General features: G+C 43.1%; 1 long non-coding RNA gene across 1 annotated transcript in view; it reads left to right on the forward strand.

Annotated features, from left to right (window-relative positions):
* The first annotated feature begins 1,597 nt into the window (after positions 1-1,597).
* Positions 1,598-5,955, forward strand: part of LOC111526267 — a 21,579-nt gene continuing 17,221 nt past the window's right edge. Inside the window, exon 1 of the long non-coding RNA XR_002726320.1 lies at positions 1,598-1,769. This is a non-coding gene — a long non-coding RNA (uncharacterized LOC111526267). The remainder of the gene's footprint in view (positions 1,770-5,955) is intronic.

The raw sequence follows: 5,955 nt of genomic DNA on the forward strand, positions 1-5,955 counted from the left end.
AGTTGGAATCTATTCAAAGGATCCAGAATCCAGGACAGAAGTTAGACACTAAGAATAAGCCTTTGGCCAGGTGCGGTGGCCTACACCTGCAATCTCAACACATTGCGATGCCAAAGGGGAAGGGTCACTCAAGACCAGCAGTTTGAGACCAGCCTGGGCAACATAGGAAGACCGTCTCCCCACAACCAAAAAAAAAACAAAATTAGCCCAGCATGGTGGCATGCGCTTGTACTCTGAGCAACTCAGGAGTCTGAGGTGGGAGGATCGCTTGAGGCCAGGAGTTTGAGGCTGCAGTGAGCTATGATCATACCACTGCAGTTCAGCCTGGGCAACAGAGTGATACTCCAGCTGAAAAAAAAAAAAAACAAAAAAATTAAAGAATGAAATGCTTTTTGATAAAGGGAAAGAAGAAACAATATCATTTCAGAGCATCTTCTCAAGGGTAATGTACCCAGCACCCCATGGGTGGTCATGATCTTGGCAGCCTCCTCATGAAAGCTCAGAAACTTTCTTCCTTATCTCAAAATTGCTACATACTTTGCTTAGAGTAAGATTAGTGCATTGTGAAAGAAGCAATATGCATCAGGTACAATTAAAACATATATTTGAGTACTTGATGAAAGTCAAAAATGATTTGTAATCAAAATGTCCTTCTACAGAGTCTTCAGGAAAGAACTTATGATTCTCAGGTGATCATCCTCCTAAGTGTGGCCGTGCTTGAAGGTTAAAAGAGCCTAGACACTTTTCTTCAACTTTCTGTTCTTTCAAACTAAAACTCCATCCAGTGAAAATTGCTTAACGGGGTCCCTCTATGTAAACCAATAGATGTTATTAAAAAAATAAAAAACTCACAGATTTATATAAAAAAGGAAATGCTTAATTCACATGTATTCAGTTTCTGTTTTGACTGTTTTCAACAGCTTTTGAAGTAGCCTATGAGCTCACAAAGCCCTCAGCTCAGTGCAACACAAACATACAGCGAAAGCAAAGGGGCTACTCAGGTCTCTCCGTCTCGGAGAAAATGTGCCAAAGACAGGATTATTTTTTAAATCTATTTTTGCAGTGAAAGGAAGCCACAGGCATCTGAATACTGGCTCTCTAGCTTGACACCTAATTCCTGCCAGGGCATGAAGAGCTCCCTTCTGAAACGGCACCTCTGGAATTTGGGTTGGTTTAAAACGAGATTGGAGCATTTGGGTGGCTTTTGTTTTTGTTTCCCGGTTCTCCTTCAGGCTGGTATTTCTTTCCTCCAAAGGACACTGTGTACTCACCACAGGGACTCCTGATTATCCAAAAACACAAATCCTGATTCATTTTTTAAAGACTCATGATTGAGGGCTCGTCCTGTATTTTTGTTTTCCCCCAGCTATAGTCTACCTGAGCCAACAAAATGAGTGTATTCATTTTATTTTTAAAAACCTCCTACAAATCTTCAGTGACTCTTTGAGTATAAAATATTCATACCTTGACTCCAAATTACAGCTGGGAGCATAACCACTCAACAAGTACTTTTAGTTCAGATTCATTTTAGATTCATACAAGCAGAAGAAGGAAACTTGGGAAACACAAAGTCTCCTTTGAAGGAAAGAAATCCTGAATGAAGAAACAGGGGGATATACTGCCATCTTAAACCAACCCAAACGCCTCTGCCGCAGTCGCAATTATTTAGGGTGGAGGAGCGGGCTCTGGCAACTAGAGAAGGTGGCCGCAGCATGGGGACACCCGAATTGAGGAGCCGTTTGGGCAATAAGCTGATTTAGAGAATTAAGGTAAGTCAATCAAATGTGACTGTGTTCCAGCTACATCCACTTTTATCAAAAGTATTCAGCACTTGTGGAAGCTGTTCTGAGAGTTTAGCCACATCTACTGCAGACAGCTAGAAAGATGATTTTACTATGAATTTGGATGCCAAAAAATATAATCTAGATATTCAAAACCCACTTTTTGATTTCCGTGAAGTGCTACCTGGTAGGTCTGGTTGCAAATCATTTTGCAAATGCAAATCCCATTCTCAAAAGTTTCAGGAGTTTTCCTTGTTAGTAATCCTCGTAATTGTTGCAATCCTGGTATAGATATTTTTAGAATAAAAAAATAAAAAAGGCTCCTGGACTTTCACAATGGAGACATTCTGCTAATTGGAAATGGGATGTTTTATTTGACAATGGTTTGAAAGAAATTCACCAGCATTTATGAGGTCTTTAAAAGGTACAAACATAGTAAAAGGCAATTTTTTTTTTTTCTGCCAACAAGATTAGACTTTGCTAACATTTTAGCCAACTTAACTATAGTCTTACTGGGAAAGGTCACATGTGGACGCCTTTGAGGGATCACATAACTGGAAGTCCGGAGGTAGGGAAGGTTTTGAGTTTGTTTGATACTGGGGCCCAGTAAGAACGTCAAGGCCTCTGGATTCTGTTTTTCTCGTCTTCTTTCTGTGTGGTCAGCATCATGCAGGGTTGCAAATGGATCCCAGTAGCTCTCATGATTATAAGTTTCTTCCACCACCTTCAGGAAGAGAGAGCAGAGATGACTTTTCAGAAGAGTACTGCAGCTGTTTTTCTAATACCTGCAGCCTGTGTGGCTTACATGGCATAAAGAGTTCACTCTTGAGTTTATACCTGTGGCCAGGGGATAAAGTTGAACCCATTAGTTCAAGTGTGGGCCCAAGACACTTGCCAGTACCAGAAACTCCAGGCAAAGCCTTCTTCTTTAGTAGAAATCTTCTTTAGGGCTGAACTAGAAAATCCAAACCAGGACACCCATCCATTCCAGTGCCTAGAGGAAGAATAGCAGTTTATAGTCACCAAAATCTTCATCAAGAAATTAGAACTTTAGAGTAAGAAACACAGAAATCCAAGACAGCCAAGACAGCATGTTGGAGGCCCTATTTGAACAGGCTAATATGGAATAGATGGATCCATCTCAAGGGGCTAGAACCAGGTAGACACCACATCCAAGGCCTTATCCCAGCCAGTCCTGTAGTCTTAGTTCTCGTTCCTCATAGAGGGCATTCACCTCACAAGAGTCACATGACCCAAAGCATAATCTCTATGCAGTGGAACTTCAGCCAGTGGGAGGACAAAATCTTTGAGTGCAAATTCAGTTAGCCCAACACCACATCCCTTTGTGCCAATGCTGAGAGTAACCAGCAAGACAATTGTCACTCACTATTCTAGCTCTTCTACTGACCCACTGATTTCCCCCTAACAATAACACTCTCTATCTTGATTCTCAAGTGCTGCTATCTGGAACTGAGTTCTAGTATAAGTATGCTAATGATGCTCATTCAGCAGAACCAATGAGGCTTGTTCTGGGCAGCCACAGAAATGGCAGAAACCTCCAGCCTTTCACTCTCCAAAGCCTGGCAGGTAGCAGCACCATGAAGGGCGCCAAACTTTGGGAAAGTATTTAATTTACCTAGAGATGAAAAGGAAGCTGCCAGGCCCCAAGCATCCTCTCTTCTCCGGCTCCTGGACGCCACTTGTTCCTGCCCTCTTCTCAGTTGTCTTGCATCTGGATTACTGCAAAGTCCATCTATTTTCCTATTTCCAGTGCACCCTCGCTCTACATTCTAGATGTTTCTAGCAGGTTACTCTACCACTTTAATCAAGTGACTTCAAAGCTTTGAAAAAATCCATTACTCCTCATTTCCTGTTAAAAAAAAGAATCCAGGATTTTGGTCCTGGCTTTCAACGTCCAGTACAATCTGGCCAGTCCCTGACCTCCCTGACGATCTCTCACCCTCCCCTTATGCTCTGCCCATATTTCCACCCTACTATCCAGTCACTATTTCCAGAACATGTCTACATCTCTGCTCCGTATTATTTCTCCTGCATTCATCCCAAATGGGATTTTCTTCTGTCCCTCCCATCCAAACCCAGCTTAAATGCCACTTTGCTGAGCTTCCCCTCTCAAAAGCAATTTGCTTGCCTCTCATCTGGCATCCCGAACTGCCATGTGTTGGGTGAATTTATAGGTGTACCTGTGAGGGAGCAGATCATGTGCACCATGGCTCATCCACAGAAGGGCCCCAATCAATATTCATCGTATGAGTCAGCAAGAATGTACCATATTCTAAGCCATCTCTTACCAAATTACTGCTGAGTTCATCACTTCCTGCAAAGAGAACATTGACATGTGTGTCTAACAGGTATATTACTCTCTGTATTCAATTGCCAGGGCTGCCATAACAAAGCACCATAGCCTAGGAGGCTTAAACAACAGAAATTTATTTTCTTACCATTCTGGAGGCCACAAGTCTGTGATCAAGGTGTCAGCAGGGTTGCTTTCTCCTGAAGCCTCTCTCCTTGGCTTGCAGATGGGCGTCTTACATGTTCTTCTCTCTCTGTGTGTCTGCATCCTAATATTAAATAGGCCCCATCCATTAAATGACCTCATTTAAACTTAGTTACCTCTTTGAAGATTCTATCTATCTCCAAATATAGTCACTTTTTTGGGTACTGGGGGTTAGGATTTTAACATATAAATTTTAGGTAAATTTAACTCAGCACATAACAGCATACATACCACACACACAAAGTGCATATACACATTCACGCATAAACACATATTTGCTATTTTTCACACTAAATGTTAGCAAGGTTGAATATACCAAAATAAAGAGTAAGAAATCTAGACAATATATGGAAATATGTGTAACACAATGTTCAGTTTTAAAAGACGATAAATATCTCATTTACTGTCATGGTTATTAGGTAAAATACATAGTATAAAACATATGAATTAAATAATTTTATTTTAGCGTGGTAAGATTTAGCTTTATTTGTGTCTTGATTAAATGGTACTATAGCAGGACTGCCATTCCACACCACTGTTCCCAAGTGCCAAGAACAAATGAGTTCTTTATTTCCTGTAATTGGACTCGGCTTTGAAGTTCCTCCCACTTTTTTCCCTCTAATGCCTGGGGGAGGCTGCACAAGCTGGCTTGTGGAGAGAAACAGCCTCCTCTGTGTAAGCCGTATCTGTCAGCCTCTTAGCCTATCTATTCTAAAGCCACCTTCCACTACAGCTGTTTATCCTTCTTGTGCCTCTTCAAGGTGCCTCCAGGAAATGCTTATGTCCCTTTAGGTGTTAGGGAGGCCTGGTCCCTATGCAGAGCTCCTGTATTTGTGGCTCCCAGGTAAAAGGCATCTCCTCTCCCCTGGTTGAGACATTATCTTCTGGTGCCACTGCAGAGTGCCGGTTCTGTCTGGTTCTTTGGGGGCAACTATGTGAGCTCCCTTTGCTGAAGTGTCTGTCGAGCATGGGCCTGGTTCAGGACTGTTGGGGGGAGGGGCCACACACATGGCTCCCTCTCACTTTGGGGGGACTGTGGATGTAAGCCACAGCAGGCACGATGGCCTCATCCCTCAGGGACTGTACTCACCGCCACAGCACCCATAGCAATGTCCGGCTCTCTTCCTCACCATGGAGGAGGTGAGGAAGACTCAACACACAGTGTCAAAGCTCCGCATCCCAAACCCATGACCATCCTTGCTGTTGTAGAGCTGCCGTGTTGGGGAGTCGTGCTGGGGAGGGAAACAAGAGCGTGTGGTCAAGCGTCTCTGGAGTCTCACAAAACACCTCCTAGATGTTTCCACACCTTCCCTCTTCCTGAGATCGGCCCTAAGGAAGGTTGGTCTGGGACCCAACTACTCCTCTCCTTCTTCCTCTGGCCCCCCTCTCACAAATCAGGGAGATGTTCCTATCTGCTTCTTGTTGCACGCGTGCTTTCACATGGCCTCCTGTAACCTCCCCTTGCCATGGTTCATGGGAAACCTCTAGGGTCTGAGTCTGTCAGTCCTCATTCTGGATATGTAAGGGAGGAATTGGGAGTTTAAAATTTTTTTCTCTTTCCCCAAAACCTGGTTTTAAGATTCTTTCTCTGCTGTGGGCTCAAGAAGGAGAAAACTAAACCTCAAAGTAAGTCAAAGGCATTTTGTTCTTAGCCTTAGA

The sequence above is a fragment of the Piliocolobus tephrosceles genome, chromosome 20 (assembly GCF_002776525.5).
Source record: "Piliocolobus tephrosceles isolate RC106 chromosome 20, ASM277652v3, whole genome shotgun sequence".
In the NCBI taxonomy this organism is placed as follows: domain Eukaryota; kingdom Metazoa; phylum Chordata; class Mammalia; order Primates; family Cercopithecidae; genus Piliocolobus; species Piliocolobus tephrosceles.